Consider the following 8,751-nt stretch of genomic DNA (forward strand, 5'->3'; position numbering starts at 1 on the left):
GAGCTGTAACAAGTAAACTGCGTGTCAGAAGAATCCTGAAGTGTGGCATGTTCTCCTTTTCGGCGAGGCGGCGCGTCACAGTTTATAAGATTTTTTTTGTTTTTCTTTTTTATATTTTTTGGTATTTTATTTATTTACAATACAGATGTCATCCCCTTTCCTCATTTTTATTTTTTAAAAGTTCTATATCAGTGAGTGCAGTATAGTACATATTGCAATCTACATTTATATCAATTAAAATTAAGTAAATTTGAGGGCTGGATAGATGGCTCGGTGGTTAAGAACACTTAGTAGCTGCAAACCCACCATCAATGGAGGAGTGTTCCTCTTTCTCCATATACTTGCCAGCATCTGTTATCACCTGAGTTTTTAATCTTAGCCTTTCTGACTGATGTGAGGTGGAATCTCAGGGTTGTTTTGATTTGCATTTCCCTGATGACTAAGGATGTTGAACACTTCTTTAGGTGCTTCTTGGCCATTCAAGAATTCTCTGTTTAGCTCTGTTCCCCATTTTTTAATAGGGTTAATTTGGTTCTCTGGAGTCTAACTTCTTGAGTTCTTTGTATATAACTTTTAGTTGAAAGTTGATTTCATTTGATATTAGAATGGCTACTCCAGCTTGTTTCTTGGGACCATTTGCTTAGAAAATTGTTTTCCAGTACTTTACTCTGAAACACTGTCTGTCTTTGATACTGAGGTGTGTTTCCTGTATGCAGCAAAATGTTGGGTTCTATTTACGTATCCAGTCTGTTAAGTCTATGTCTTTTCATTGGGGAATTGGATTGCAAGCTGGTACAACCACTCTGGAAATCAGTCTGGTGGTTCCTCAGAAAACTGGACATAGTAGTACATGAGGACCCAGCTATACCACTCCTGGGCATATACCCAGAAGATGCTCCAACATGTAATAAGGACACATGCTCCACTATGTTCAGAGCAACCATATTTATAATAGCCAGAAGCTGGAAACAACCCAGATGTCCTTCAACAGAGGAATGGATACAGAAAATGTGGTACATTTACACAATGGAATACTACTCAGCTATTAAAAACAATGACTTCATGAAATTCACAGGCAAATGGATGGAACTTGAATATATCATCCTGAGTGAAGTAACTCAGTCACAAAAGAATGCACACAGTATGTACTCACTGATAAGTGGATATCAGCCCAAAAGTTCAGAATACTCAAGATTCGATTCATAGACCATATGAAGCCCAAGAAGGAAGAGCAAAGTGTGGGTGCTTCAGTGCTTCTAATAATGGGAACAAAATACCAACAGGAGGAAATATGGAGACAAAGAGTAGAGCAGAAACTTAAGGAAAGGCCATCCACAGACTGCCCCACCTGGGGATCCATCCCATATACAGTTACCAAACGGACTCTATTGTGGATGCCAGGAAGTGTTTGCTGACAGGAGCCTGATAGGCTGTCTCCTGAGAGGCTCTGCCAGAACATGACAAATACAGAGGTGGATGCTCACAGCTAACCACTGGACTGAGCACAGGGTCCCCAATGGAGGAGTTGGAGAAGGGACTGAAGGAGCTGAGGGAGTTTGCAGCCCCATGGGGGAAGCAACAGTGTCAACAGGCCAGACCCCTCAGAGTTCCCAGGGAGTGGACCACCAACCAAAGAGTACACATGGAGGAACCCATGGTTCTGGCCGCATATGTGGCAGAGGATGGCCTTGTTGGACCTAAGTGCAAGGAGAGGCCTTTAGGCCTGAGGGTGTTCAATGCCCCAGTGTAGAAGAATGCCAGGGCAGGAAGATAGGAGTGGGTTGGTGGGTGGGGGAGCATCACCATAGAGGCAGGGGAAGAAGGGATGGGATAGGGGGGTTCTGAAGGGGAGACCTGGAAAGGAGAAAACATTTGAAATGTAAATAAAGAAAATATCTAATAAAAGAAAAGAACACTGGCTGCTTGTTCTTCCAGAGGACCTAAGTTTGATTCCTAGCACCTAAATGGTGGCCCACAATCCTCTCTAAATCTGGTTCCAGGGGATCTGGTTCCCTCTTCTGGCCTCCCCTAGAACTAGGCACTTGATGTACAGACAGACATACATGTGGACAAAACACTCATACACATAAAAATAAATTAAAAAATAAAGTTAAGTAAAATTTAAATGTAGGTCCTCTATCACACTAGCTACATTTCACCAGCCACATGAAGTTATTTTATTGTACATATTATAAAATATTTTCATCAATGCAAAATTCTACTGGTATAAAACAATGATGGTAAAACTTCATTAGGAATTGGAATGGTCAAAGCCGAAAGACACTAGAGCATCAGTATGTGAATAAACAGAAATATATAAACCCAATAAGCAATTTTAAATGTTCCAAATAGTGACATTTAAAAGGTAAAAAGAAGGGCCCAGCAGTATTGGTGCATGCCTTTAATCCCAGCACTTGGGAGGCAGAGAGGCAGGCAGATCTCTGTGAGTTCAAGGGCAGCCTGATCTACAGAGCAAGTTCCAGGTCAGCTAGGGCTGTTACACAGAAAAATCCTGTGCCAAAACCAACCAACCAAACAAACAAAAAAGGTAAAAAGAACCAGATGTTCTAGTTGTCTAATCCATACTTCTAATTCCAGCATCCTAGAGGTGGAGGAAAGAGGATTATCATGTGTTTTAGGCTACCCTCAAGTATTAGACCAGCCTGAGCTATATAAAAAAAATCTCAAAATACAAAAAGATTTTTAAGAATAAGTCTTACTTTAATGATATTTTCTTTTGCCTAACACACTCAAAATACTAGAACGCAAACTTGGAACTCTCTTGAGATATTTTATTAAATAAAACTAATAGAAATATTTTAGAGCCAACAACTTTATGAGTGAAGAATTATAGGTAATCATTTTTGCAGCCTCAATTAGATTTAATTTTATATGCATGTATACAAAGTAATTTCACATGTTAAGCCCTTCCCTCATCAAGAAAGATGACAAGAACCCTTCAAATAATTTCTGGCTATGGTTTAAATGCTTTAAAACTCTTTTATCAACCACATACAGCAAGGTACATAAATATATGGTAGAGCTCAAATTGTTTCAGCCATGATTATGATGATCAATTTCCTGAAATCCAGCCCCTCCCTTACCTTCATCTCTGCAACAATAATTCTGTATCTATAAACCTGTAGCATATCAAGAAATCAGGACATCAGCATCAACTTTGTAGAGGTTTAGCAGAGTCAAGCAGATAATGTACATAAAGTTCATTAACACAATGAACACAGAGACTGACACAGAGTAAATGACAAATGAGTTAATATTTTTGCCATATCCACATTATCATTCCTCACTACCCTAAAGTTTGTTTGTTTGCTTGCTTGCTTGCTTTTTGAGAGAGGGTCTCACTATATAGCCCAATCTCACTTCAAACTTACCTTAGCTTCCTGGTCCCAAAGTTATTGGCCTGTGTCACCTGGCCTAAATCTATAAATCTTTTGTTTGGACCTGAGGCACTCATTTCCATGACATACGTGCTTTATGTCTCACATCCCTGCTATATTTGGATACTGCTCAAAAAGGAAATCTTGCTGTCATCACTCCTGAACTTTTATCACATATGCCTTTCCTACCAAAACCAGCCACTGACCGTCTCCTCTCTCAACTTCTGTGTCACATCCTCAGCAATTCTATACCATGATATATAAATTGCTCTAGCTTCCCCTTCAAGAACCACTTGCCAGGCATGGTGGTACATGTGCACTGTGGTGTTCTGAATGAGAATGGTCCTCATAGGCTCATAGGTTTGAATACTTGGTCTCCAGTTAGTAGAACTATTTGGAAAAGATGAGGTATGACCTTGTTGAAAGAGCTGTGTTACAGGGTTTCAACAGACTCCTACTATCTCCAGCATGTTCTCTAACTCCTGTTTAAGGTTCAAGATGTGAGCTCTCAGATGTTTCTCCTGCCATGCCTTCTCTCTTCCATCATGAGTGCTAACCCTGTGGAACTTATATATAAGCCCAGTTCAATACTCTCTTTTATAAGATGCTTTGGTCATGGTGTTTTATTACAGTAACAGAAAAGTAACTAGTACACCCACCTGTAATCTCAGAACTTCAAAGATAGAAGCAGAGCAATCAGTAGTTTAAGGTCAGCTTTGGCTAGATGAAACCCTGTCTAAAAGCATAATAATATAAAACAGAACCCTCTTTTACTTTCCAAGTTTAAACAAATACAGTTGCTCTACAAGGAAACTATTTTCTCCATACCAGTGCTACTCAAAGTATAATCCAGTTGTTCCCAACCTGTGGGTCGGGTCACATATCAGATACCCTGCATATCAGACATTTACATGACAATTCATAACAGTAGCAAAATTACAATTATGAAGTAGCAACTAAAATAATTTTATGATTAAGGGTAACAGCATATTAGGAACTGTATTAAAGGGTTAGAGCATTAGGAAGGTTGAGAACCACTAGTGTAATCCATAGACTAATACTGATCTGTGAACTGTTGATTACAGGTCTATGGTAAGTACAGAAAATGACAGTACTACTTCACAGAAATCTGGCAGGATGTTTTAAAAGCCATTGAATCTAATAATGAAAAATTGAGGTTTGGCATATTGCTTTTTATTCACATTCTTTTTCTAGTCATTCTTTTTTTTTATTTTATAAAATAATTGATCCATTAGAGACTGAAAATAAAGGAAAATATGCCCTTGTTCTTCACCATAGAGTCTAAGGAGTACTGTGTTAAGAGTTCTATCAGCTTCATATAGTCGTAACAAGAAAGAAGGCCCAAGTATAGACGCTTCAATCCCACTTAGAAGGGGAAACAAAATAATCACAGGAAACAGAGGGAGGTAGGTACCTGGATGGAAGAGGTAAGGGGGAAGAAAAAGGGGGCAGGATCAGGTATAGGGGGAGAGAGACAGGAATTCTTTCCCAGGGGGCCAGGAAAACGAATACAAATATGCAACAGTGTGGGATGGGGGATGGGGGAAACCTCTACAAAGTCCTAGAGATCTGGGATGTGAGAGGCTCCCAGAACCCAACGGGGATGACATTAGCCAAAATGTCCAACAGTGGGGAAATAGAACCTGAAGAGACGACCTCCAGTAGAGAGACATAGCCCTTAGATGTAGGATCGGGCCACCTACCCATCTCCGAATTTTGGACCCAGAATTGTTCCTGTCTAAAGGAAATGCAGGGACAAAAATGGAGCAGAGACTGAAGGAAAGGCCATCCAGAAACCACCCCAACTTGGGATCCATCCCATCTGCAGGTACCAAACTCTGACACTATTGTTGAAGCCATGTTGTGCTTGCAGACAGGAGCCTGGCACAGGTTGTCCTCTGAGAGGCTCTACCAGCATCTGACTGAGACAGATGCAGATACTTACACCCAACCATTGGACTAAGGTCAGGGACCCCTCTGGAATACATAGGGGAAGCATTGAAAGAGCTAAAGGGGATTGCAACCCTATAGGAAGAACAACAATATCAACTAACTAGACCCCTCAAAGCTCCCAGGGACTATGCCACCAACCAAAGAGTATACATAGGCTGGTCCATGGCCCCCACTACATATGCAGCAGAGGACTGCCTTGTCTGGCATCAGTGGGAGGGAATGCTCTTGGTTCTGTGGAGGCTTGATGCCCCAGAGAAGGGCAATGCTAAAGGAGTGAGGTTGGAGTGGGTGGGTGGGTGGAGTACCCTCTTAGAGGCAAGGGGGTGGGGGGAGAAGGTGGGGAGCTCATGGAGGGGATACCAAAGAAGTTGTCTATCAAATGGAAGCCTCCTATTCTGGACACTGACAACTCAAGGAAGTTCAACAGATGACCCTTTTAACTCTCCAGTGAGAATTTCAGATTATCTCTAACTTTGTGCCTTATTTCTGTTCCTGCCACTGTGATAGAATATCAAGAACAAAAGCAACTTAAGGACAGAGGTGCTTATTTTAGTTCATAGTTCACAGTACATTCCAGTAGGAAAGTCGAGGCAGCAGGTACTTGAAGCATCTGGTTACACTGAGTCCACAGTCAAAAAGGTGGTGATGAATGCTGCTGCTCAGTTCCTTTTCTGTTTATACAGCCCAGGAATGTGCCACTCACATTAAGAGGGTCTTCCCACCTTCATTAAAATACAATCAAGATAATTTCCCATAACTACTCACAGGCATGATTGAAGGCCTAACTCTCAGTGATTCTAGATGTCATTCAAGTTAACAACTGATGTCAACCATCAAGTCTTGTGTGAGATGACTCATTCCTCTTTTGAGTTTCATACCATGCAGCAATACTATATCCTGCTCCTCTTTACTTCCAGTTACCCTTCTCTCCAGCACATCCCTTCACTTATTGGAGAACCTGCTCACAGATTTTTTTCCACACCAAGTCTTTTCAATCCTCTACATGGTATCAGTAATAACACAGAGATCTAACTTCTTGGGAGTCACTCTTCTTTGACCTTATCATGTTCAGATATTTACCTCCACTCTCATTTCAGCTACTCTCATAGCCATCCCCCAGACTTTGTCCAGCAATTGGCTCACTTCTGGAATATTAAATGCATGTTCCTACCTACCAGGATGTCACTATACCTGTTCTTTGCTTTCAAAAAACCCTAACTGCTCCTACTTTTCACCAATTCTTTGTTTAATTTGTTTTGTTGTTGTGTGAAACAAGGTCTCACTGTGTACTCCTAGCTGGCCTAGAACTCACAAAGATCTACCTTCTCTGCCTTCTGGGCACTAGGATTAAAGTTCCATGCCACCACACCTCACTACACCACACCACACCCAGTACATTCTTTTTTAACTTTATGCTTTGTTTTCAGAGGTCGAATGTATTGCTTAGGCTGGCCTTGAACTCAAAGTCCTCATGCCTCAGCTCCTGAATAATGGGATTACAGGCCTGTAGCATCAAATCCACCTACTCTTGGCTTCAACTTACTTGCTATCTAGTTTAAATTCCAGCATTCTTCACTTGCCCCACCTACCTTTCACCACATTTGCAAACCTATCCCTAGTTCAGTCCCACTACACTCGACCACTGGATGTGCTGGAGAAGAAATAATCACTCACTGGACTGGTGGCAAAATACATTCACTGTCTAAAATATATAGAGTATATTGACAGATAATTCTCCTATAGTTTCCTACTCAGCTCTTTCCTTCCCACAATCCATAGTAAACTTTAAATCTTTGATCCCATTATCTCTCCCTCCTCTCCATGCAAATGATTTACTTCATTCTTGGAAAATAAAAAAGAAATAAAATAATCAGACAAGAACTAATTTGACTTCTAATACCAACTCTTCTTCCTTCACCCACCCTTTCCTCCTATTGCAGTGTAAATGCTATCTTTCCTTCCTCCTAAAGCCAGTACTGGCACCCAGGTCACATATTTTATCAGTTAATTGTCCCTTCTTTCTAAGATATCTTCAATCTCTCACCCTACTTCTTTCTCTTTCTTTACAATACTGTTTAAACAAGTACACTGACCTTAAAAACCCTCTCTTCTTTCCTTTCATTCCTTCTTGTCTGCCCCTCTCTGACAGTTCACAGCCAAACATCTCTACCTACATTTATATAGCTCAAAATGGTCCCCTTTTGGAATAGGTAACAGTTTAAACATGGTAAAAAAAAAATCTCACAATTATCAGTTCTATATTCTAATAGCTATTACTTGTATGCCTCTGTCATTTTTACCATTGCTGTTATAACACAGGTTATGAACTCTAACTAGAATTATTGTCCTGCTCACCCAACTAGACTCTAAACCTCAACTCTGTCTCCACACAAAATGATTCTCCATACCAAAATGATCACTAAAAAAAAAAAAAAAAGAAGTGTGGGCTAGAGAGATGGCTCAGCAATTAAGCAGAAGATCTAGAAACTCCAGTTCTAGGAGATCCAATTACCTGATCTCCTCGGGCTGCAACACACGTAAGGTGTACATACATACTCAGGCATACAAAAACACATAACATCAGTTAATTATATAAAACAAAAGTAATCTCTTATTATCTCATATCCCAAACCCCTAAAAAGCTCCCTATTTTCATTTTCTAAACTTTTTTCATATACATATATATAAAAGAGGGTGCCCTTGGAAGCAGGAAGAGGGTATTGTAGCTGAAGTTACAAGTACTTGTGGACTGTCTGGCATGAGTTCTGGGATTTGAACTCAGCTCCTCTGAAATACTAAGCAGCAAGTGCTCTTAATTGCTACAACCATCTATCCAGTCCCTCCCTACTTTTTCTTAAAGAATGAATTGACCATGGCCTAAAAAGGCCTTGCTTCTCTGGTGTCATCTTTTTATTCCTCACACACAGCACCAATGATATAAGTGAATATGTTTACTGTAAATGAAAAGCAAGAGCCCCTTCTTCAGAAACATAAAAAGAGTTTTTTATTTTCTATGGCCTTTCAGGTTACCATAGTGTGGTAATTTGAATGAGACGTCATCCATGTTCTTGTGTGTCTGAACACTTGGTCCACACTTGGTTACACAGCTTGGATAGACTTAGGTGTGGTCTTGCTAGAGAAAGAATGTCACTGGTGGTGGGCTCTAAAGTTTCAAAAGCCATGTGGTTTCTCTGCCTGTTGCTATTCCGGCTGCCATGCCTGGCATTTCCTTCCATGCACCACCACCACCACCACCACCACCACCACCATCTCCACCACCACCATCTCCACCACCACCTCCACCTCCACCTCCACCTCCACCTCCACCTCCACCTCCACCTCCACCTCCACCTCCACCTCCACCTCCACCTCCACCTCC

General features: G+C 40.9%; 1 protein-coding gene across 2 annotated transcripts in view; it reads right to left on the minus strand.

Moving 5' to 3' along the window:
• The window catches only part of Phf8 (PHD finger protein 8), a 127,160-nt gene that overhangs the window by 104,826 nt on the left and 13,583 nt on the right, over positions 1-8,751 (minus strand). The gene's annotated exons all lie outside the window — the stretch shown is intronic.

This window comes from Grammomys surdaster, unplaced genomic scaffold (genome assembly GCF_004785775.1).
Source record: "Grammomys surdaster isolate TR1022 unplaced genomic scaffold, NIH_TR_1.0 216, whole genome shotgun sequence".
In the NCBI taxonomy this organism is placed as follows: domain Eukaryota; kingdom Metazoa; phylum Chordata; class Mammalia; order Rodentia; family Muridae; genus Grammomys; species Grammomys surdaster.